The sequence below is a fragment of the Schistocerca serialis genome, chromosome 2 (assembly GCF_023864345.2).
Source record: "Schistocerca serialis cubense isolate TAMUIC-IGC-003099 chromosome 2, iqSchSeri2.2, whole genome shotgun sequence".
Classification (NCBI taxonomy): domain Eukaryota; kingdom Metazoa; phylum Arthropoda; class Insecta; order Orthoptera; family Acrididae; genus Schistocerca; species Schistocerca serialis.
This window is the reverse complement of record NC_064639.1, coordinates 217805809-217832780: the sequence shown is the minus strand read 5'-3', so window position 1 is coordinate 217832780 and position 26972 is coordinate 217805809. Positions and strand designations below refer to the sequence as shown.

The 26972-nt window shown below is 42.9% G+C and overlaps 1 protein-coding gene across 1 annotated transcript in view; it reads left to right on the top strand.

Annotated features, from left to right (window-relative positions):
• Nucleotides 1–270: 270 nt before the first annotated feature.
• The window catches only part of LOC126455486 (uncharacterized), an 89651-nt gene continuing 62949 nt past the window's right edge, over nt 271–26972 (top strand). The window contains exon 1 of the mRNA XM_050091238.1: nt 271–400. The gene's annotated coding sequence lies outside the window, so the exon portion shown is untranslated. The remainder of the gene's footprint in view (nt 401–26972) is intronic.

The window sequence follows — 26972 nt, the reverse complement described above, 5'->3', positions numbered from 1 at the left end:
GGTTGCGATGTATTTGGAGGAGGCTGCTACTACTTACGTAAATGGCGGTTTTCGGAAGAGATGCAAGAAAGTGTAATCTTTTGCTCAGCTAATTGAAACGTCCGTCCTTGAAGTCGAAACTTATCAGTACCTGCTGCAGGATGAAGTGCCGTACAGCTGACGAGGGACCAATAGGTATTACGTCACACAACTACGTCGCGAGTCAGCGGGCGCCGCCGCCGCGAAGAGAGTGGATCCGCGCATGCGCAGAAGGCCCCTCCAACTTCGCTACAAGAGGCGGTCGCGCACGTGGGTTGTGCAGTCGCTGGTAACCCGGCACAGACAGGCGCCGCTCGACACGCATTGCATTCCACTGACCGCTGCAGCTCTGAGAAGCGTCGCGTTACTACGCTAGTTCCAGGTTAGACATCGTGACTCACGGTTAATACACATAGTCTTCAGATAATGTACTTTTCTTTTTACAGGAGTTCCATTTTATCTCTCCTAATGGCTTTTTTTTTATTTTTTTTATCTGCAATCTCTCTGCCTGTCTGACGGAACTGTGAGTTATACTGAAGAACAGCTTCATAACTCAGCCAGTTCTCAGTTCCAGAAACTGTCAACAGCATATCGTCCTTTTTAAGCTTTTCTGTATTTCCCTTTACCGATCACGAAAACTGACAACGGCCGGGAGAGCTGTGTGCTGACTTCATGCCCCTCCGTACCCACATCTGGTGACGCCTAAGTTCTGAGGACGACACGGCGGCTGGTCGGTACCGTTGGGCCTCCAAGATCTGTTCGGGAAGGTACGATTTCTCTTACATTAGATATTCCATCTGCAGCCATCCCGTCAGAACCAACATCTCAAAATGGTTATTGAACGGCGAGGTAATTTAATGCGCAAGCCCTCGTGACGGAACTTCAAACTTTAAGCAATACGTTTTTATGGCCAGCCAAGTAACTTTTATCGAATGCGGCACATCAAAGTGACACAGATACATGACACAGCTTTCAGCATAGTCATCAAGCCTGTGTAAAGCAAGACAGAAGCCGCTCCATGGTCGTGGAAGCGTTCGTACGCTGCTGTGTGAACGTCCATGTCGTAAGGAAAATTCTTCCTCCCCCCCCCCCCCCCTCTCTCCGCCCCGTCCCGCAGACAGGTTTTTTTTCCTCCATTGTCTGCGTATTGTAGTCTGTGGACGAAGTCTGTGTCCTTCCTTCCAGCTCAGCACCACCATCGACAGTGTGGCCTTGGTTGAATTTTTGTGGCCGGCCGGTGTGGCACAGCGGTTCTAGGCGCTTCAGTCTGGAGCCGAACGTCCGCTACTGTCGAAGTTTCGAATCCTGCCTCGGGCATGAATGTGTGTGGTGTCCTTAGGTTGTTAGGTTTAAGCAGTTCTAGTCCTAGGGGACTGATGACCTCAGAAGTTTGGTCCCATAGTGCTCAGAGCTATCTGAATTTTTGGCACTATTTCACATCGTCTGGATACTACATCGCATTTGGCCTATGCCGTCAAAATTTCACGGTGAATCTGTGTGAAATTTAAACGTTTTGCTCACAGCAAACATACCGTGTCGCGGACTTCGACTCTGTAGTAAATTTCCAGTTGTCAGTACCGCAGCAGAAATGTGTCTACGGGAAAGGCAGAAAACTTAATGTGTTCTGACAATGTGCCCCCCGTGTTGCGCAATGGTCTTAGCGTGTGACGACGTATGAACTTACATTCTGAAGCCCCTACGTATAGCATATAGTACGCTATCGAGAAAGCTGTGAATCAGGCTAGCATTCGAAGCTACAACTGTCGATAGCCACGAGATAGTTGGCCAGACTGCCATCAACAGCTGCGTAAGTAGTTTTACTGCTTCCGGGATCCTTAAAAATGCTATGATGAGTCGCTTCCTGATCTTATGCACCAACAATAGACTATAAAACGATAATTTTATGAGTGGGATTAACATGGAGAAAAGAAAAGATGGCATGATGCCGACTATTTGGCACCGAGTGCACATGAAACTTCCTTTTCTAAAACTGAATTTTTCAGTTATGTTCTAAAAAAAAATGAGTCACAACTTCAGAAAAACTGTAAGTCATTTAGATGCAAGTGCTGTATTATCATGTGGGACGCCTTCGACCAGCAGCAGCACTTACATTTTTAAAAATTTCTTGGTGCTACCTCCATTGAGTTAATTGCATTTTTCTAACGAATTCGCAATGTTTTTTTCTCTCATAAATTAAATTTATATGCGAGTCTGTTTAAAACCCCTTTGTAGCGTAGATGACTTCTTCATTCTACAAATATTTTTTCCCTCTGAACCGGTTTTCTGGTGTTGGGAAATAGAATAACGTGAACCTGGTATATATATATATATATATATATATATATATATATATATATATATATATATATATGCCCGTATCTTCTTACATCTTTTTCAACTCAACATCGAAGTGGCTCACAATATGCGCAGTAAGAGCCACACTCGTGGTCTGGAAAGATGGTGTTCATCACTTTTCGTGCCAATTAATAGTATCAAATTTGTTAACAGACTTCACCACCACCTACTAAAGGTTGTAACCGCGGTTTTGCGTCAAAAAAGTAAGGTGTATCCGTGTTTCGTGTGCAGTCACGTAACGTCGCTATAGCTTTCTTTGATTATTGTTGTTTTGGTCTTCAGTTCGAAGAGTGATTTGATGCAGCTCTAGACGCCAATCTGTTCTGTGCAACTCTCTTCATGTCAGCATAATTTTCTTTTCTCCTCAATTCGATTCAGTATCTACCCATGAGTTTTTAGATCTATCCATCAGATCTTCAGCATTCTTCACTACCACCACATTTCGAAAAGCTTGTGTTCTCTTCTTGTGTGACCTGCTTAACGACTGTTTTTCACTTCTGTACCACGCTACACTCCAGACAATTGCCTTCAGAAAATACTACCCAAACTTAAAATTTAGAGTCGATGTAAAAAAATTTCCCTTTTTCAAATTTGCTTTTCTTGATACTGTAAAACATAATTGCAAAATGTAAACTTTCACGCCCAGAAATGTCACAATTAATAAAATATTCGGGGCTGTTATGCCGTGGTCGGATGGATTTCAAATTAAAACCCGATGTTTCGCTTCCATCTGCGGAGGAGATTTTCGAGGTGCATCGTAGCTTCTTTGTCCATTTCACACACTGGCTCGCCTGATTTTGCCAGCCTGCATTTTATATCGTCTATAGTTCGGCCACTGTCAGTTACTTCGTAATCTAATTCCCTCAGCATCGCCTGATTAATTTGACTACATTCCATTACCCTCATTTTACTTATGGTGATGTTCATCTTATAACCTCTTTTCAAGACCCTTGCATTCGATTCAAGTTGTCTTCCAAGTCCGTTTTTATTGCCGCTAAAGATTTACAACGTCATCAGTAAATCTTAAAATTTTTGTTTTTTCCCCTGGACTTTAATTTCCATTCCAAATTTCTGCTTTGATTCTTTCACAGCTTTCTTTGTGTACAGACTTAATGACATTAGGGGCAGGCATCGACCCCGTCTCTCTCCCGCCTCAGCCACTGCTGCCCTTTTACATCCTTCGACTCATTGCCACTGCAGTCTGGCTTCTGTAGAAGTTGTAAATAACATTTCTCGAATGTATTTTATCCCTGCTGTCTTCAGAATTTCAAAGAGTGCATTCCATTCAGCATTGTCAAAAACTTTCTCTAACCACAACTGCTATGAAAGTAGTTTTGTCTTTGTTAATCTGTCTTCTAAGGTAGTTCCTAAGTTCAATATTGCCTCGCGTGTTCCTTCATTTTTCTGGAATCCAAACTGAAATTCCGAGATGTAAGGTTTTATCACTTTTTTTCATTCTTCTGTAAATATTCATGTCAGCATTTTGTAACCTCTGACTTATTAACCTGATGGTTCGGTAATGTTCACACGTGTCAGCTTCAGCCTTTCGTTGCAAATGGAATTACTTCGTTCTTCTTGGAGTCTAAAGGTACACTTCTGGCCATTAAAATTGCTACACCAATGAAGAAATGCAGATGATAAACAGGTATTCACTGGACAAATATATTATACTAGAACTGACATGTGATTACATTTTCACGCAATTTGGGTTCATAGATCCTGAGAAATCAGTACCCAGGAAAACAACCTCTGGCCGTAATAAGGGCCTTGATACACCTGGGCATTGAGTCAAACAGAGCTTGGATGGCGTGTACAGGTACAGCTGCCCATGCAGCTTCAACACGATACCACAGTTCATCAAGAGTAGTGACTGGCCTATTGTGACGAGCCAGTTGCTTGGCCACCATTGACCAGACGTTTTCATTTGGTGAGAGATCTGGAGAATGTGCTGACCAGTGCATCAGTCGAACATTTTCCGTATCCAGAAAGGCCCGTACAATACTTACAACATGCGATCGTGCATAATCCTGCTGAAATGTAGGGTTTCGCAGGGAACGAATGAAGGGTAGAGCCACGGGTCGTAACACATCTGAAATGTAACGTCCGCTGTTCAAAGTGCCGTCAATGCGAACAAGAAGTGACCGAGACGTGTAACATCACGCCGGGTCATACGCCAGTATGGTGCTGACGAATACACGCTTCCATTGTGCGTTCACCGCGATGTCGCCAAACACGGATGCGACCTTCATGATGCTGTAAACAGAACCTGGATTCATCCGAGAAAATGACGTTTTGCCATTCGTGCACCCAGGTTCGTCGTTGAGTACACCATCGCAGGCGCTCCTGTCTGTGATGCAGCGTCAAAGGCAACCGCAGCCATGGTCTCCTAGCTGATAGTCCATGCTGCTGCAAACGTCGTCGAACTGTTCGTACAGATTGTTGCTGTCTTGCAAACTTCCCCATCTGTTGACTCAGGGATCGAGACGTGGCTGCACGATCCGTCACAGCCATGCGGATAAGATGCCTGTCATCTCGACTGCTAGTGATACGAGGCCGTTGGGATCCAGCACGGCGTTCCGTATTACCCCCTGAACCCACCGATTCCATATTCTGCTAACAGTCATTGGATCTCGACCAACGAGAGCAGCAATGTCGCGATACGATAAACCGGAACCGCGATAGGCTGCAATCCGACCTTTATCAAAGCCGAAAACGTGATGGTACGCATTTCTCCTCCTTACAGCGTTTCACCAGGCAACGCCGGTCACCTGCTGTTTGTGTATGAGAAATCGGTTGGAAACTTTCCTCATTTCAGCACGTTGTAGGTTTCGCCACCGGCGCCAACCTTGTGTGAATGCTCTGAAAAGCTAATCATTTGCATGTCACAGCATCTTCTTTCTGTCGGTTAAAATTCGCGTCTGTAGCCCGTCATATTCGTGGTGTAGCAATTTTAATGGCCAGTAGTGTATTTAGTACTCATCCGGACGCCCTCAGAGTTTCCATTATTCAGGGTCAATTGTCACTTTTCACATTCGAAAAGTTTTATTGAAATTATTTTGTATAAGGGGCTACCAAAAAAGTTTTCGTCTAAGGGGGTTGCTGCAGTGTATGTGCAACGTAGCGCGACTTCGATGCGGGTACATGAGCACCGACGTGTAGGCAAGGGATCAGTGTGGTATTAGTGTCTTTCCGACGTGCGTGCAGTAAATGCGGAATCGTGGACTACGGTGATACTTCTAGAAAATGCGCCCAAGTAGGACCAACGTGCTTGGTAGCCGAAGGACAAACACCGGTAGATATCCATCAAAGAGTGAAAAATGTGTACGAGGCAGCATGTCTGCCGAAAACTGCAGTTGTGGAATGGTGCGCCAAGGGCTGCTGCTGCTTGGTGATAACGCACGTCCCCATATCGCAAGTCTCGTAACGCAGAAGTTACTCTGGCTCAAGCGGGAGACACTAACATCCGCCCTATAGTGCTGATCTCTCTCCATACAATTATCACGCCTTCGGCTCGTCAAAGAGGCTTTGAAGTGTCGACTGTTCTTGTCGGACGAGGATGTGCAGCAGGCAGTTATGGACTTCTTCACGCAGCAGGACACAACAGCGTTTTACCACATGGGCGTCCTCCACCAGGTGCATCGGTGGGCGGCTTGACTAATGGTCATGGAGATCTTTCCTAATTGGTTTGCCGATTCTGGAGTGTACAGCCTTCGAACGGAAACTTTTTAATCGCTTCTTGTAATTCATTTCGATGTACTGATGACTTAACTCAACTGCAAACTGTCTAACAAGGGGAGTCCACGACGTTTGGAACGCGGATTCATTGCAAACTTCGCACACTCGTAGCCCTCCACGAGGAGAACAAAATGTGTAAGCAGCAGCGCGTACTTCTCAAGCGTTATTGAAAAAATCGCAAGATAATTTCGGTCGTCAAATATATACTTGTGCGTGGCCATTTTTATCATGAGGCGGCGGCAGACGAGTGGTTAGCGATCAAGCTCCGTAATCGCTGGATCGATGAATCGAGTCCCGTTCGTCAGTTTTTTTAATTGCTAACACAGTAATTTTCTTTACTATTTATATTACAATTGATGTAATGGGAAAAATACGTGTAATCGCATGAATTTTTATTAAATTTACAATATTATTTGGCAGTCTACAAATTTTTACTATCGCAAATAATATAATATTCATATCTATCAACTAGTAAACGACCAAACGCATGAAGTGATACTGAAAATGTATGCTTGTTCGTGTCTTCAAAATTGTTCGTACTTAATCAAAAGAGAACGAGAAACTGCTTCCCGTGAAGACGCTATTAAAATACAGTCGATACTACATGACCAATTATCAGCGCCGATATTTAAGGAAATGCTGCGTTATGCATGGTTTGCTTCCAAATTATCGTATGAAAGAGAGGTTTTCGAAAATATTAGCGAGGTTTGTTTTTCCAAAGAAAACCTCAAAAGACCTTGCGTATGCGGAAACATAGCATTTATTCAGCTGGTGCCTTTAATTTTATGTTTTCAATGTTTTTACGAAAAATACCGTCCTGAAACTTGTATTCGTGATGTCGAAAGCGACGATTAATTCTACATCTTTCGGAAGCAGTCTGTGCCGGTCAAAACTTGAAGGTAACAAGTCGTTTAGGGCTCCTTCCAGGTATAAGGGATTTCTCAAATCACGGACAAGCGTACATTTTCAGTATCACTTTATGCGTTTGGTCGTTTACTAGTCGATAGTTATGAATATTATATTATTTGTGATAGTAAAAATTTGTAGACTGCCAAATAAAATTGTAAATTTAATAAAAGTTCATCTGATTACACGTATGTTTCCCATTACATCAATTTTAACATAAATAGTAAATAAAATTAATGTGTTAGAAATTTTAAAAAAACCGACGAACGGGACTCGATTCATCGATCCAGCGATTACGGGGCTTGATCGCTAACCACTCGTCTGCCGCCGCTTCATGGTAAAAATGGCCACGCACAGGTATATATTTGACGACTGAAATTATCTTGCGATTTTCTCACTAACGCTTGAGAAGTACGCGCTACTGCTCACACATTTTGTTCTCCTCATGGAGGACTACGAGTGGGCGAAGTTTGCAGTAAATTCGCGTTCCAAACGCCGTGGCCTCCCCTTGTAAAAGGGTTGCTCAGACTGTCTTCTAAATCGTTTGTATAAATTAAGAACAGCAGGGAGCACGTAACTCTACTTTGCGGTGACCCCAGGTATAGCTTCAGTTTCACTAGAGGACTTGTCTTCAGTTACTATGAATTCTTACTTTTGCGACAGGAAATCGAGTACCCAGTCGCTCAGCTGAGACGATTCTCCACAGGTATACAGTCTGATTAGGACTTTACCTCAACAGCTAATTACATACTATCCAAAACGACAGACCGAGCGGGGTGGCTCAGTGGTTAGTACACTGCGCTCGCATTCGGGAGGACGACGGTTCAAATCCGTCTCCGGCCATCCTGACTTAGGTTTTCCATGATTTCCCTAAATCGTTTCATGCAAATGCCAGGATGGTTCCATTGAAAGGGAACGGCCCATTTCCTTCCTCATTCTTCCCTAATCCGAGCTTGTGCTCCGTCTCTAATGACTTCGTTGTCGACGGGACGTTAAACACTAATCTCCTCCTCCTCCTCCTCTTCCCAAAACGACGAATACGTCTTCACAATACAACTGATGCTTCCTTAACCCATCTGCTTGGAAGTACGTCGCTGATTCACCGTATGTGGGTTGTAACTGCGTCGTTGCTGTCTCACCAATTTGTTCAAGCATTTACTGCCACTTAACTCCTATCTTACATAGAGGCATGGTAGAACGCAGCAGTCAACAACGACTTTCAGTTGCGTGCGCTAATAAGAAAAGTGAATTTATAAGAGGCGTCAACTTCTTCTCTGAGTCGCCGTTAGCCACACACTTTGCAAAGCTCTTGTTTTCTTGATGACTTCATACAGGCTTGAGATTTTACATTTACCAGTGATTCTTAAGTTTGTTCGGCAGAATCAATCCGGGTAACGGCTGTTATCGCTACAGCGTGGCACTATCAGTGCTAAGCATATCGCCGTGTCTGCTTACATCGTCGTCTCATTGTCAACGCCGCCGTGTTTTTGTGTAGCAATGTGCACCACTCATAATCTAAATCAAGGAATGTCATCGATAAGCCCTGAGATAGACGCTCTGTCCAAAGACTGAAGTCTGGGATGAACAGGCTCGGCCGGCCGCTGTGGAAGAGCGGTTCTAGGCGCTTCAGTCCGCAACCGCGCTGCTGCTACGGTCGCAGGTTCGAACCCTGCCTCGGGCATGGATGTGTGTGATGCCCTTAAGTTAGTTAGGTTTAAGCAGTTCTAAATCTAGGGGACTGAAGACCTCAGATGTTAAATCACATAGTGCTTAGAGCCATTTGAACCATTTTTGAACAGGCTCGTCTTGAGTCGTCTATACAGACAATCGGGATGATTCTGTTGCATCGTAAACGAGTGAGCAGTCATCCCATAAGAGTATCTCAGAAGGAAGTCGGAGACTGATAGACTGGTGTCTCAGGATTCAATAACTGATGAATGTTGTGGGATCCGACCGCCGCAAGATCCTAGAGCATACTCCAACCTCGGACAATTGGACACTCATTAAGACAAAAATATCCCTCAAAGAATCATCGCGGTTGCAGGAAAAACCGCTGTTGGGAAACGCTTTGCTTTACGCATACATAGTATCATGCAAACAGTAGATGCTTATGTATCGGTAGATTCTGTCTTCCTCTATTTTCGGAAGGCGAACGACAGTCTACCGATCTGTGAACTGGTAGTAAGCAAGGTACGACCGTACTGCGTACGTACAAAAATATGTGATTCTCTTGACGAATTTTTGAGAAGCAGAGAGTAGTGAGTTGTGCTGGGTGGCCCACATTCAACAGAAACGGGAAAGAGCGGTGTTTCGTAAGGAATCGTAGAGCGACCACTTACGTTTCCAATACGAGGGGTAGTCATAAAGCTTTGTGATCTCGAAAAGAAATTAAATTACGAAACAATTTTTTTGTTTGTTTAGATGGACATATAAGCGTTTCTGCTACGCACAGAAATCCCCGCGCCACAGTATCGGCAGGATCCAACCAAAATGGTGCAAAAAGGGGGAAAGGATATTTGCAACGAACAAACAATCTGACTTAATTTCGTTCATTGTTATGAGTGTTGCTGTCGTGACTATCACTTTGGAAAACAAACTGTTTTCAGTCATAAATCGTGATTTTTATCTCAGTGCCGGCCGAAGTGGCCGAGCGGTTCTAGGCGCTACAGTTTGGAACCGCGCGACCGCTACGGTCACAGATTCGAATCCTGCTCGGGCATGGATGTTTGTGATGTCCTTAGGTTAGTTAGGTTTAAGTAGTTCTAAGTTATAGGGGACTGATGACCTCAGAAGTTAAGTCCCATAGTGCTCAGAGCCATTTGAACCAATTTTATTTCAGTACACGATGCACTTCGAAATGGCTCTGAGCACTATGGGACTTGACTTATTTTTTATTTACACGTCAAGTTCCGTAGGACCAAATTGAGGAGCAAATCTCCAAGGTCATGGAACGTGTCAGTACATGAACTTACAACATAAAAGTAATAACAGATAAAAATAAATGTTCATGAACCTGCAAGGAAATCAGTCCATAAGTTTAAGCAAACGCTATCAGCTATACAATGAGAATCAGCTTAATTTTTCAAGGAACTCCTCGACAGAATAGAAGGAGTGACCCATGAGGAAACTCTTCAGTTTCAATTTGAAAGCGCGTGGATTACTGCTAAGATTTTTGAATTCGAGTGGCACCTTATTGAAAAATGGATGCAGCAGTATACTGCACACCTTTTTGCACAAGAGTTAAGGAAGTCCAATCCAAATGGAGGTTTGATTTCTGCCGAGTATTAACCGAGTGAAAACTGCTTTTTATTGGTAACAAGAAACGACAATAATGAATATACATATTGAGAGGCCAATGTCAAAATACCCAGACTCGTGAACAGAGGTCGACTAGAGGTTCGTGAACTCACACCACTTATTGCCCGAACCACCCGTTTCTGAGCCAAAAATATCCTTCAAGAATGGGAAGAGTTACCCCAAAACATAATACCATACGACATAAGTGAATGAAAATAAGCAAAGTAGACTAATTTACGTGTCGAAGTATCACTCACTTTCGATACCGTTCGAATAGTGAAAATGGCAGTATTAAGTCTTTGAACAAGATCCTGAACGTGAGCTTTCCACGACAGCTTACTATCTGAACACCTAGGGATTTGAACTGTTCAGTTTCACTAATCATATGCCCGTTCTGTGAGATTAAAACGTCAGGTTTTGTTGAATTGTGTGTTAGAAACTGTAAAAACTGAGTCTTACTGTGATTTAACGTTAGTTTATTTTCTACAAGCCATGAACTGAGGTCATGTACTGCACTACTTGAAACCGAGTCAATGTTGCACACAACATCCTTTACTACCAAGCTAGTGTCATCAGCAAACAGAAATATTTTAGAATTACCCATAATACTAGAGGGCATATCATTTATATAAATAAGGAACAGGAGCGGCCCCAACACTGATCCCTGGGGCACCCCCCACTTGACAGTACCCCAATCAGATCCCACATCACAGCCGTTATCAACATTGTGAATAATGACCTTTTGCTGCCTGTTGCTAAAGTAAGAGGTGAACCAATTGTGAGCTACTCCCCTTATTCCGTTATGATCCAACTTCTGGAGCAATACTGTGAGATCAACACAGTCAAATGCCTTTGTTAAATCAAAAAATACGCCAAGCGTTCGAAACTTTTTGTTTAGCCCATCCAGTACCTCACAGAGAAAAGAGAATATAGCATTTTCAGTTGTCAAACGACTTCTAAAGCCGAACTGTACATTTCATAGTAAATCGTGTGATATAAAATGATCAATTAACCTTACATACACAGCCTTTTCGATAACTTTTGCAAACACTGATGGCATAGAAATAGGTCTAAAATTATCTACATTATCCCTTTCTCCCTTTTTATAAAGTGGCTTTACTACTGAGTACTTAAATCGCTCAGGAAACAGACCATTCCTAAAGTAAAAATTACAAATATGGCTAAATACAGGACAAACATGTGCAGCACAGTACTTTAATGTTCTACTAGACACTCCATCATAACCATGAGAGTCCTTAGTCTTCAGTGATTTAATTATTGACTCAATCTCCCACTTGTCTGTATCACAGAGGAGTATTTCAGACGTCAATCTCTGAAAGGCATTTGCTAAGAAATTTATATGATTTCCTGTAGAAACTAAATTTTTATTTAATTCACCAGCAATGCTCAGAAAATGGTTGTTAAATACTGTACATATATCTGATTTATCAGTAACAGAGATGTTATTACTGCGAACTGACTTTATATCATCAACCTTGTGCTGCTGACCAGACTCTTCCTTCACAACTGACCATATGGCTTTAATTTTATCCTGTGAATTAGCTATTCTATTTGCATACCACATACTTTTTGCCTTGCTAATAACATTTTTAAGCACCTTACAATACTGTTTGTAATGGGCTACTGTAGCTTGATTGTGACTACTTCTAACATTTTGATATAATTCCCGCTTTGTTCTACATGATATCCTTATCCCACTAGTCAGCCAACCGGGCTGTCCATTACTGCTAGTACCCCGTTTAGAATGTTCTAATGGAAAGCAACTCTCAAAGAACATGAGAAATGTGTTATGGGAAGCATTGTATTAATCTATATTATCGGCGCTATAAACATCTTGCCACTCTTGTTCCTTGACAAGTTTTGAAAAACTCTCTATTGCTGTTGGATTAACTTTCCTACGTAGTTTGTAATTAAATACGACATTGGTTTGAGTACAAAAACCTTTTAGTGTTAAAATTTGTGCATCATGGTCTGAAAGGCCATTCACCCATTTACTAACAGAATGCCCATCTAGTAATGAAGAATGAAAAAAAAATATTGTCTATGACTGTGCTACTGTTCCCCTGCACCCTAGTTGGAAAAAACACGGTTTGCATCAGATCATTTAGGAGATCTACCAACATCACAATCATGTACAAAATTAATATTGAAGTCACCACATACAACTACTTTCTGGTACTTCCTACAAAGTGAATCAAGAACCCTCTCTAGCTTTAGCAAAAATGCTCTGAAGTCGGAGTTAGGGGACCTATAAACAACAACAATTATGAGTTTAGTTTCACTAAATTCAACGAATGCTGCACAACTTTCAAATATCTGTTCAGCGCAGTGTCGTGATACGTCTATGGACTCAATGAAATACTGTTTTTTTACGTACAGAGCCACTCCCCCACCCCGCAAGGAACTCGTCGAGAAACAGCCAGCTGATCTGTAGCCTGGTAAAGGAAGTCTCTGAATTATCAAATTATTTAAGTGGTGCTCTGATATACCAATAATTTCAGAGTTAACATCTATTAGCAGTTCACTAACTTTATCTCTAATACCTCTTATATTTTGATGAAATATGCTAATTCCTTCTCTACTTGGAACCATTACATCCTCTGGAGGTGAGCCCTTAGTTAAAGGCACTTCCTTTAATCAGGTATACCTATCAGCTGACTTCAGTCTAAAAAAGGTGCAGCTCTAACACCAACTACTACAGCAATTTTTCCATGAGTGATACCACCACCACCACCACCACCACCACCACCACCACCACCACCCAGTACACTGTCACCTATAAGCTTAGCCAGCCTCCCCTTCCCATACCTATTAAGGTGCAGGCCATGCCTAGTGAAACCCCATCTACTGATAGACCCAACTGGCACCACTGAGATGTGATCCATGCCCTCCGCCATCAGTGCCCTCCCCAGCCCCACATTAACGCACCTAACAGCCGCATTAAGGTGAGGCCGATCATGACGCTGAAACAGTTGCACGAAATGCATATTAGTGCCACCAGTTTGAGTAGCTATCTTTACAAGGTCACCACCTACATCATATTACCCGTCCCTATCGAGACTGTTCCCTGCTCCACCCACTATCACTACCTGATCCTCCTCCGTAAAATTCTTACATAACTCCCCTATGCTTTCAGTCACCTGAGCCAACCCTGCACTAGGCTTCATAATGCTGGTGACCTGGTACTCACTCCCAAGCACTTCCTGCAACTGTTGGCCCACACCTCTACCGTAGGAACTACCTAGCAGCAGAACCTTCTTTCTGCTAGACTTTGCAACTAACTTAGGTCTCCTAATTGCTGAGGACTGCTGCAAGTTACCTACATCTACGGCTACACGAGGCTCCTCTCCACTCAACTCTGACAGTTGGTCGTATCTATTGCATGTATGCAAAGTAAAACTATCTGAATACCTCCTCTTCCTAGCTACCTTCTTGCCAACTGCCAGTTCCCATTCCCCACCACCCTTCATCCTCCTCAACCTATCTAGTTCCTCCTTTGCGCATTGTAACTGCACCTGAAGGGCACAGATCTTACACTCCTGTTCCTCTATTAAGTTGTTTCTACTACAGATTCTACATTCCCAGGAGAGGATCTCCCTAAAATGACCACTGGCTTCCCCACTGCATTCCCCCCAATGAAAATACTTTGAACAAATCCCACACCGTAATCCACTACTCAAAAACCTACGACAGAGCCCACACTTTTCACTCATGATTAAATTTTACAGTTACTGAAAAAAAACTATACGTCTACGTTACCAAAGTTCAGTTACACCAGTAGAACTATTTAAGAACTAACAATAATTATCTCGATATTCTCTGCCTACGAAGAAAGCAGCTACTTGTATTAATACTACTACAACACAGCCGATACCAATACCAGAAAAACTTCACAAAATTATTAGTTGAAACCAAAAAATTAAAACGACCACTGTAATACTAAGCGAAGTTAAAACACTAAATGAAAATTTTACTGAAATATTTCACTAGAAAGAATAATAAATGTCAGTTGAAAACTAAAGCACGAAATTTACTAAACGACTTCAACACACTGAAAACTCTATAAAACACAGCGAGCGAACGATTACAAAAGTTTGTTAAGTCTTTATTTCGCCACAATCGGCACGCAACACCACTGAAATCTATTAAATTTAATAACTTTATTACAGAGGGCAAATGAGTTTGTCAGTACTTAGCTTATAACCACTACAGCTGCAGTGCACGCCGGAAAATGTAAACACACTACTGACGCGCGAGGCTTAGACGAACGACAAAAGCAGACTCACAAATAATAGACCACTCGAGTCAATAACACAGGAAGAAAGACTGAGATTAATGAAAATCCACTAATAAGTTACTTTTACGGCAAATATTAAAACAAAAAAACTTTAAAATAAGTAAATGCAGTCTAAAATTTATAAAATATTAACGAGCTATTTCAACAGCAGTGCAGCACACGTGACGTCACACCTAGTCAAGATATCTTAGATCATCAGTCCGCTAGAACGTAGAACTACTTAAACCTAACTAACCTAAGGACATCACGCACATCCATGCACGAGGCAGGATTCGAACCTGCGACCGTAGCGGTCACACGGTTCCAGACTGAAGCGCCTAGAACCGCACGGCCACACCGGCCGGCTGGAAATTATTCCTGCAGCTAACATAGCACCATATAATTTCGGCCATAAGGTAGTCCTAGAGACTTTGATGGGTTCCAGAGTGAAGCGCCTATAACCGCTCCGCCACTCCGGCCGGCCATGCACCTCGACTCGTGATGTTCAGGTGCTTGATCAGTCCACTTAATTTTTTTAATTAAATTTGCTACTGCTCCTATTAAGAATACACAGGTTTATTACGAGGTGGCACATTGTGACAACTGGTTTTAGAAAACTAAGACAAAACGAAAAACTGTTCCAGAAGTGGCTACATATTTTTTAAGCTTCTCTGACACCCTTACCTTCCCGAATGAGGTGGCACGATGCCTGAGGCACAGGATTCGTGATGCAGTGCTCAAGACAGTGGACGATCTATTGGGAGCAGAACGGATCAATTTCCTCAACCTGTATCAAGCTTTTTAAAGGTCTTCCATATCGTCTCAGGACCGCTGCTGATTACTTCCGACATCCTCATCCTGCTGAACCAATTCTGCGTCCGTAATTTCCTCGATGAATTCAGGACATTAAACCTTTACGTTATTTGCTTTCCCTTCCTGTTTATTGGCAGATCAGTAATTTAAAATATGTTTACCACTGAAAAAAGGTAGTATAAATAATTAGTATCAAGTATTTTTCTAACTGTTAATCGTTCCCAGGATCTGTGATTGACAAGTTGGAGGCACCCATTGATCTCCATCACACAGACGCCAGACCGTTCCCTCTACCTCAGACCACATGTCTCTGGCCGGTCTCTGGAGACAGCTGAGAAAGTTATCAGACCAAGTGGGCAGATGTCGCTTGTGCTGACGTCAGCGACGACCTGCAGCTGAGTTCAACCAGTTGTCTCCGCTTACGTATGACTGAGAACCCCACAGTTTCCGTCTTTCGGTTACCGGTCCTGCAAGAGCAAGAGAGACAAGGCCTTACGGGTGCATCTCATTCGGCCATTAGGCTGACACGACTTTCCTCGCGGAACTGCTCCAGACCTGGTCACGACCCGCTTGCCTCCAGCAGGTGGCCCCTCGGTGCCAGTCCGCCATCCTGGATCCTTGCCTCGCCTGGCCTGCAACACGAGACCACCCCTCATTCCACCACCGCCGAAATACACAGCGGCTGTTTCAAACAGGTCGACACCTCCCAACGCAGCCATCGGCGAACGGCAACCAACTGAGCCATCACGATCACCCAGCGGCCGCAACTTTTAGTCTTATCTACTCGTGTGCCCAGCGATTACAAACACAGTAAAAGGTAGGGGAATTAAGATAAAAACCACGCAGTGTTTGCCACAAAACAGAAACACTTGAAAAAGTAAACTACCAGAAATCGATGAACTTTAAGTTCTGGTTGCTGCATGTCTCACTGCTAATAACTAATGCTAATGTCTCGGAATCTACAGCACTACATTTTCGAACTGTGTCACATCACAGATGATAAAATTTTTTGTAACAAATTGTCTGTGCACTGCATCTTACGTTACTGTACCTACTCTGCAAGGTGTTCGATGCTCCTTGAAACGATAAGTAACAGAAATAACGGAAACTGTGTATGGGATGGAAAAATACTAGAAAAAAAGGAACAGCAAGGCGGCTTTCCAGACGTCTCAGAATTTTCTGCCAACCCTGTACACACAAATGGGCTTCCCTGCGCACAGTTTTGTCTCATTCAGAAGGAAGTACAACATTTATTGAGCGAACACTAGACGGAAAAGGGATTTGCACTGGATAACATTTGCTTAATAATTGTACAGAAAGGTGTGTCCTAGTCAATAGGTTTCATTTTCAGTAGACTCCTAGCGCAACTCAAAGAAAATGAAGTAATAAACGTCGATTATTCAAATCTAAGTTGAAGTCTTTTGTTGTAGGAAATTCGTATCCTGTATAGGACCTGTTCTTAGCAGGATGTACCTGTTTTCTGTAATACTTTACGTATTTGTCATGTCTCATAAACTTTTCGTGTTTTATTCATTCTTCAGTTTTTCGGTTCTCTAATCATCATTCTATAAACTATTGTGTTCAATTCTGATGTGTAAGTAAATACACTACTGGCCATTAAAATTACTACACCAAGAAGAAATGCAGACGCTAAACGGGTATTCATTGGACAAATATATTATACTAGAACTGACATGTGATTACATTTTCACGCAATTTGGGTGCATAGATCCTGAGAAATCAGTACCCAGAACAACCATCTCTGGCCGTAATAACGGCCTAGATACGCCCGAGCATTGAGTCAAACAGAGCTTGGATGGCGTGTACAGGTACAGCTGCCCATGCAGCTTCAACATGATACCACAGTTCATTAAGAGTAGTGACTGGCCTATTGTGACGAGCCAGTTGCTCGGCCACCATTGACCAGACGTTTTCAGTTGGTGAAAGATCTGGATAATGTGCTGGCTAGGGCAGCAGTAGAACATTTTCTGTATCCAGAAAGGCCCGTACGGGACCTGCAACATGCGGTCGTGCATTATCCTGCTAAAACGTAGGGTTTCGAAGGGATCGAATGAAGGGTAGAGCCACGGGTCGTAACACATCTGAGATGTAATGTCCACTGTTCAAAGTGCCGTCAATGCGAACAAGAGGTGACCGAGACGTGTAGCCAATGGCACCCTATACCGTCACGCCGGTTGATACGCCAGTATGGCGATGACGAATACACGCTTGCAATGTGCGTTCACCGCGATGTCGCCAAACACGGATGCCATCATCATGATGCTGTAAACAGAACCTGGATTCATCCGAAAAAATGACGTTTTGCCATTCGTGCACCCAGGTTCGTCGTTGAGTACACCAACGCAGACGCTCCTGTCTGTGATGCAGCGTCAAGGGTAACCGCAGCAATGGTCTCCGAGCTGATAGTCCATGCTGCTGCAAACGTCGTCGAACTGTTCGTGCAGATGGTTGTTGTCTTGAAAACGTTCCCATCTGATGACTCAGGTATCGAGACGTGACTGCACGATCCGTTACAGCCATGCAGATAAGATGCCTGTCATCTCGACTGCTAGTGATACGAGGCTGTTGGGATCCAGCACGGCGTTCCATATTACCCTCCTGAACCCACCGATACCATATTTTGCTGACAGTCATTGGATCTCGACCAACGCGAGCAGCAATGTCGCGATACGATAAACCGCATTCGCGATAGGCTACAATCCGACCTTAATCAAAGTCGGAAACGTGGTGGTACGCATTTCTCCTACTTACATGAGGCATCACAACAACGTTTCACCAGGCAACGTCGGTCAACTGCTGTTTGTGTATGAGAAATCGGTTGGAAACTTTCCTCATGTCAGCACGTTGTAGGTTTCGCCACCGGCGCCAGCCTTGTGTGAATGCTCTGAAAATCTAATCCTTTGCATATCCCAGCATCTTCTTCCTGTCGGTTGAATCTCGCGTCTGTAGAACGTCATCTTCGTGGTGTAGCAATTTTAATGGCCAGTAGTGTAAATAAAAAGTAACCTAACCCGAGAAACTCTGAAAGACACAATCACAAAAGCAAAATTTGTGTGTGAGATATTTCGATCTTTCGAAATGAAAACACGTGTTAGGCAAGACGATGGCTTATCTCCAATTTTTTTCGACTGCGTTATGGAGAAAACTGCAATAATTTGAAACGAAAAACTGAAAAATCCAAAATATGACCACCCGTGCTAGAGAGAGAGAGAACAAAGGCTTTGCAATAAATGGTCTAGCATATGCGAACGATTTTGCAATATTTTCTAAAAGCCTGAAAGAAGCAGCAGTGCAGACCAATCTTCTGCAAGAGACAGTCAACACCACAGGGCGCAAGAATCTGTGCAGAGAAAATGTAATTTACAACATATATAAAAAGTGATCCAAAATGTTTAATAACTGGTATTGGACAAATAAAAAAAAGTAAAATGATCAAATATTTGGGTGAGACTATTCAAGAAAACGGTTTACAGAAATCTCCTTTAGGGGAAAGGACAAACAAGAATTTTATCACAAGGTAGAAAGCAGTTCAGAAACGGTTACGAAGAGTATATTGCTATTTTTTGACATATTTCGAGAATGGGTGACTATACACTTGCTAAACACATCTTCAGATTTCTTGTTGATGTTGTTGTTGTTGGGGTCTTCAGTCCTGAGACTGGTTTGATGCAGCTCTCCATGCTACTCTATCCTGTGCAAGCTTCTTCATCTCCCAGTACTTACTGTAACCTACATCCTTCTGAATCTGCTTAGTCTCTTGGTCTCCCTCTACGATTTTTACCCTCCACGCTGCCCTCCAATGCTAAATTTGTGATCCTTTGATGCCTCAGAACATGTCCTACCAACCGGTCCCTTCTTCTTGTCAAGTTGTGCCACAAACTCCTCTTCTCCCCTATTCTATTCAATATCTCCTCATTAGTTATGTGATCTACCCGTCTAATCTTCAGCATTCTTCTGTAGCACCACATTTCGAAAGCTTCTATTCTATTCTTGTCCAAACTATTTATCGTCCATGTTTCACTTCCATACATGGCTACACTCCATACAAATACTTTCAGAAACGACTTCCTGACACTTAAATCTATACTCGATGTTAACAAATTTCTCTTCTTCAGAAACGCTTTCCTTGCCATTGCCAGTCTACATTTTATATCCTCTCTACTTCGACCATCATCAGTTATTTTGCTCCCCAAATAGCAAAACTCCTTTATTACTTTAAGTGCCTCATTTCCTAATCCAATTCCCTCAGCATCACCCGACTTAATACGACTACATTCCATTATCCTCGTTTTGCTTTTGTTGATGTTCATCTTATATCCTCCTTCCAAGACACTGTCCATTCCGTTCAACTGCTCTTCCAAGTCCTTTGCTGTCTCTGACGATATTACAATGTCATCGGCAAACCTCAAAGTTTTTATTTCTTCTCCATGGATTTTAATACCTACTCCGAATTTTTCTTTTGTTTCCTTTACTTCTTGCTCAATATACAGATTGATTAACATCGGGGATAGGCTACAACCCTGTCTCACCCCCTTCCCAACCACTCCTTCCCTTTCATGCCTCTCGACTCTTATAACTGCCATCTGGTTTCTGTGCAAATTGTAAATAGCCTTTCGCTCCCTGTATTTTACCCCTGCCACCTTCAGAATTTGAAAGAGAGTATTTCAGTCAACATTGTCAAAAGCTTTCTGTAAGTCTACAAATGCTTCAAACGGAGATTTGCCTTTCCTTAATCTTTCTTCTAAGATAAGACGTAAGGTCAGTATTGCCTCACGTGTTGCAACATTTCTACGGAATCCAAATTGATCTTCCCCGAGGTCGACTTCTACCTGTTTTTCCATTCGTCTGTAAAGAATTCGCGTTAGTATTTTGCAGCTGTGACTTATTAAACCGATAGTTCGGTAATTTTCACATCTGTCAACACCTGCTTTCTTTGGGATTGGAATTATTACATTCTTCCCGAAGCCTGAGGGTATTTCGCCTGTCTCATACATCTTTCTCACCAGATGGTAGAGTTTAGTCATGACTGGATCTCCCAAGGTCGTCAGTAGTTCTAATGGAATGTTGTCTACTCCCGGGGCCTTGTTTCGACTCAGGTCTTTCAGTGCTCTGTCAAACTCTTCACGCAGTATCGTATCTCCCATTTCATCTTCATCTACATCCCCTGCCATTTCCATAATATTGTCCTCAAGTACATCGCCCTTGTATAGACCCTCTATATACTCCTTCCACCTTTCTGATTTCCCTTCTTTGCTTAGAACTGGATTTCCATCTGAGCTCTTGATATTCGTACAAGTGGTTCTCTTTTCTCCAAAGGTCTCTTTAATTTTCCTGTAGGCAGTATCTATCTTACACCTAGTGAGATAAGCCTTTACATCCTTACATTTGTCCTCTAGCCATCCCTGCTTAGCAGTTTTGCACTTCCTGTCGATCTCATTTTTGAGACGTTTGTATTCTTTTTGCCTGCTTCATTTACTGCATTTTTATATTTTCTCCTTTCATCAATTAAATTCAATATTTCTTCTGTTATCTAAGGATTTCTACTAGCCCTTGTCTTTTTACCTACTTGATCGTCTGCTGCCTTCACTACTGCATCCCTCAAAGCTACCCATTCTTCTTCTACTGTATTTCTTTCCCCCATTCCTGTTAATTGTTCCCTTATGCTCTCCCTAAAACTCTCTACAACGTCTGGTTTAGTCAGGTCCCATCTCCTTAAATTCCCACCTTTTTGCAGTTTCTTCAGTTTTAATGTACAGTTCATAATCAACAGATTGTGGTCAGAGTCCACATCTGCCCCTAGAAATGTCTTACAATTTAAAACCTGGTTCCTAAATCTCTGTCTTAGCATTATATAATCTACCTGATACCTTTTAGTATCTCCAGGGTTCTTTCATTTATACAACCTTCTTTCATGATTCTTGAACCAAATACCTATCTAGCTCAAATTCAGACCCTAACCGAAATCTGGACCATCAAACCAGAATTCGCGCTCTCTGACGTCACAACGCAGTTCCTTGCATGCTAACAGTATAAAAATGCCTGTAACAAAATTTCGTCCCGTGCATATTTTCTGTAGGAAATGTACGTCAAAGAAACACAATTTGGTAGCACTGTACCTCCAAGTCCGATAAATACCTCGATTCAATAGGCTGCAACAGTGAGGGGTTGGTTGGTTGGTTGTTTGGGGAAGGAGACCAGACAGCGTGGTCATCGGTCTCATCGGTTTAGGGAAGGATGTGGAAGGAAGGCGGCCGTGCCCTTTCAGAGGAACCATCCCGGCATTTGCCTGGAGTGATTTAGGGAAATCACGGAAAACCTAAATCAGGATGGCCGGACGCGGGATTGAACCGTCGTCCTCCCGAATGCGAGTCCAGTGTGCTAGCCACTGCGCCACCTCGCTCGGTGAGGGGTAGTTAGTGCAGTGGATAGATCTTTGCGGTAGAATTCACGAGTTCGTGAAATGTATTCCGGGGATAGAAGTAAGTTTTTTTTATTTTCAAACTTGAATCAGCACAATAATGCTGCAGCATACACTGTGCCTTAAGCTTAAGTATCATACGACTACAGCGTTTTTACCGTTGAATGTAACAATTACTGGTCAGACCATGTCAGATATGTTCATGTAAACTAATAATCAGTTAAAAACAAAGTACATATTGTAGGACAAGTAACTACAAAACTTACCAACGTGGCGATGTTAAAATGCTTACTACATTCAGTAAGAGCGTCGAATTGTAATATTTCAATTTCACCATCAGTGACAGCATGTCGTTCACAACACATACACCGTCTTTAGAGCAAACGCTAAGACCATCCTAGCTGCATCTCCAAACATTAAGTGAGCCGCTGGATTATGCTTCTCTGAATACTTCCCAACATTTTAACTGCGTCCTGAGTTACAAGAGCAGCAGGGAAATGTGCTACCAATTCTTCCACATTCATCACCGGAACATGACAAATCTAACAGAATATAATAATTAGGTATCTGTGAAGCAGGTTACTAGACCTACTGGTGACACAATGTGCTAATGAAACTTTATGCACGTGAAAGTGGTAAGCATTATCATTGGTAGTACTCGACAGAAGCAGCAGTGGCATGAAGATGTGCTGAAAGCAGGATTCGAATGTATTTGATGAAGTAGTGCGAAACAATACACTTAGACAACGTGACTACAGGATTCGCATGGTTGCAGCAAAACTACCTAGAAATGTTAATTAAATCAAGACCCTAAGCTGCCGACAGGCGTTGATGTACATCAACGGAGACAGTTGAAAAAGTGTGTCCCGAACGGGACTCGAAACCGGGATCTCCTGCTTACATGGCAGACGCTCTATCCATCTGGGCCATCGAGGTCTTGATTTAATTGATCATTTCATTCTAGATAGCTGCACGGGCATGTCCTAAGGAACAGATACAATCTTCGTAAAACTACCTAGCGTAACAGAACAGGGGTAGACCAAACAGGAGAGGGATAGTCAGTTTCTCCCTTTATTTTTGCTTTGGCGGAAGGGGTATAACTGAACAAAACGGAACCAATGGGCCCGAAAGCAAGGAACACAGTAAAAGTATAAAGAAAAATTACGTTTTCAAAAGCAGAATTTAAAAAAAAAAAAGCTCGTGCTCTCGTTTCTGTATTGATATAAATGATTACATGTGGTTTGCGTAAGCTCTGATGTAACTTTAGTATTACGATTAAGAACCCAGAAGTCATATCACGCCCTCTAAAATTAAAATAAATAAATAAATGACTACGAAAAATAACACCTAGACCAAGAATCGAGCTCTCGAACTCGAGTATTCTAACGCACAACGCTATCCGTTGAACAAAGTAGGCGGCATAGTTGATAGCAGTGTCGGAAAACCGCCTCTCTTTGACGTCCGTTTTATACCGAAAATGTGCATGAGATGAAATTTTGTCAGACATTTTTGTATTGTTAGTAAGCAAGGAATCACGCTGCACCGTCAGAGTTCAAGCTGTATATTTCACATACAGTAAGCGGAAGGATGCATACTAGGATCATATAACAGTGTCACGGACAATTAATTTAACCTTTTTCGTCAATTATAAAGAAAGAAAAGGAAAGAGTAGCCTGTAGAAGAACTGACGGGACACGTTAAGAATTTCTTTGACGTAACCAGCTATGCTTGCCAAAAGGTCTGTTTGTCAGCGAACGTTTGTTATCGATTATTGGCTGAATCCCGTGAAGCGAATGATAAGATAGTGGACAGTCAAATTACTGTGTCAGTATCGCAAACTAACAACGTACCGCCCACAAAGTTACACAGACATGGAAGATACAGTGCAGCTGTAATTCGTACTTCGTTGCAGTAAAAAGTTCGGTTCGTAAAAATCGTTTCCCAGAAGCGAGTAAGGCACAGTTTTACCAAATTTGCTCCCCGCACACTGTGACGAAAGCTAGCTTCAAAATAAAAAAATCAGGAAATTAGGCGCTTATGGAAGACAACTGCGAGTGCTAATATTTCATACAGCAGATTAGTGCTCAGGGAATTATGATAAATCTCCTCGAACGTACTCAGCGCGATTAAATTATTAAATTTATTGTCATCATCGAGATTCTAGTTCATTTCCATTAGTATTGGAATGATCATAATGTCTGCGAAAGACTAATTCCTGTACTATAAGCTCACTGGTATTTTTTATAAACTTGGCGTTTTCCGGAGAAATTTCGCCATACTTTTAATAACTTTTGGAATCAATAGATCTTGCCTGAACGAAATATGTGAACATAAAATGGAGAGCTCGCAATAGTTGTCTCTGTGGAATCACATGTTTTCAGTTTTACTGCTATAGCAGTTGCAATAATGTAATTACCAGTAACCCCCCGCCCACCTCCGAATCCTTAAATAATCAGTCTCTCGTGACTAAAACAGCTTCAAAAGTCTGATTACTTTACAAAAGAGTCAGTGTGTTTAATATGTGACATTAAGGATGAAAAACTTGCATAGTTTTAGATACGTAACCCGAATTATGTTTTTTTTCTTAGTTTGATTACTTACTGGATGTATAATCTGGGTAATTTACGCTGCATTTTAAGAAAAGCTAACTACTCGTGTATCTCAATGCCTATGAAGTCATATCTCCTGAACTATGTGTCATACAATGGTATGTTTTTGCAGGTACATTCAGCTGTGTATTTGGATACTGTCTGCAAAATGTGTTGCGAACTGGATTGTTAGTAAATAAGTAACAAATTAAAATTTCAGGCTTGATTCCGAAGTTTTACTGCATGAAAATGCTCTAAGACATATTTTTTCCTTCATTATTTTGTGGGAGGTAGCAGCGAAACATTTTTGAAGTCATGTGTATAGTTTGTCAGAAGTCGGTAAGGACTTTCATTCTAAAATACTAGATGAATATAGTCATTGAAATTTACGCTTCATTAATTAAGCTAGCTCAAGACATATACACAGTTTCCAACATTAGCACTTGGCATATTCTGTTAAACCTTTAACGTAAGGTTATATAGTCTTTATGAATAGGTTATGACAACATTTAAAATTTTCAAATTTCGCCAGTAACTACATGAAATACTGAAAATCAAATGTTTGTTACCTGTGGTAAGCCCTTCGATAGGCGACCTGCAACAAGGATTGGTGAAGGGGTGACCGTTTCAGCCATATAATACTATAGGTTACAGACCTGTTCAGGGAGACGGGAAATGTTGCATGGAAGAGAAAAGGGGGGGGGGTGTTTATAGATACACAAACTCTTGGCTACAGTAAGTAGGTAAAAGTGGGTGAAGGTTTCAGCAGTTCGACAGAGACGAGGATAGATTAGCGTGGAGATGTGCATTAAGCCAGTCGACGTACTCAAGACCACAGCAGTATACTTCGAGTTAGAGTGAGGTAAATCTGTCAACACTCCAAAGATCGGTTTGAACATCAAAGTGGTGTATTAGGCATGGTCGTGTTGGAGCTTGTTTGCGTACCTTTCCTCCGTCCTTTAAACTAACTTGCCGAGCTAGTTAAACGGGGACCTACAGTTTAAGGTGTTCTGCGAACCATGGTGCAACTAGGCATTTTTCATGTGTACAAACATCGCCAGAGAAGATAGAAATGATGAATTACATATAAAAACTCTAGAACTGACTGGGAATCGACTACGACACTTTTTGATTCACAATGTGGCAGTTATCCACTGTGCCACCTTGCAATACAAGGAAGTTGTCTGCAACAGTCCTCGGATGCCGCAGGACGACCGCAGCACAGTGTATAGAGTGTGAAGATGACGCCGACGGACGAAGTGGCCATTGAGCTTGTTGGCGCGCTGCTGGGAGCAGATGCCGGAGGTCAAGGCCGAGTAACACACGTCTGCGGAGCGCCCCGAGAACCGGAGGCGTGCCGGCAGCGGCGCATTCCTCGGCTTCCCAGCAGGCGTAGTTGGCGACGCGTGGCCCGGGACAGGAAGGGCCGTCTCACCAGGTCCCGCAGCAGAGAACACTTGCTCCTTCTGGAATCCATTGCAGGCGTGCTGTTCCGAAACGAACTACAGAAGTAATCAAATTACTGTCAGTGTTGAGGGCTAAGGCAAAAGACAGGCAGCTCCGACGCTCGCGATAATAGATACAAGATTAATCATTCACCATCATTTCCTTAGGTCTTTGTCCCACTTCAACGCGGGGTCGGCCTTATTACTATGGCGATGTTAGTGTCAGAGGGTGACCAGATGCCCTTCCTGTCGCCATCCCATACCTCCTGGGACAGTATTAGAGTACCCCATCGGCCTGCGTCTAGTGTAAGCCATGAAATACACTCCTGAAAATTGAAATAAGAACATCGTGAATTCATTGTCCCAGGAAGGGGAAACTTTATTGACACATTCCTGGGGTCAGATACATCACATGATCACACTGACAGAACCACAGGCACATAGACACAGGCAACAGAGCATGCACAATGTCGGCACTAGTACAGTGTATATCCACCTTTCGCAGCAATGCAGGCTGCTATTCTCCCATGGAGACGATCGTAGAGATGCTGGATGTAGTCCTGTGGAACGGCTTGCCATGCCATTTCCACCTGGCGCCTCAGTTGGACCAGCGTTCGTGCTGGACGTGCAGACCGCGTGAGACGACGCTTCATCCAGTCCCAAACATGCTCAATGGGGGACAGATCCGGAGATCTTGCTGGCCAGGGTAGTTGACTTACACCTTCTAGAGCACGTTGGGTGGCACGGGATACATACGGACGTGCATTGTCCTGTTGGAACAGCAAGTTCCCTTGCCGGTCTACGAATGGTAGAACGATGGGTTCGATGACGGTTTGGATGTACCGTGCACTATTCAGTGTCCCCTCGACGATCACCAGTGGTGTACGGCCAGTGTAGGAGATCGCTCCCCACACCATGATGCCGGGTGTTGGCCCTGTGTGCCTCGGTCGTATGCAGTCCTGATTGTGGCGCTCACCTGCACGGCGCCAAACACGCATACGACCATCATTGGCACCAAGGCAGAAGCGACTCTCATCGCTGAAGACGACACGTCTCCATTCGTCCCTCCATTCACGCCT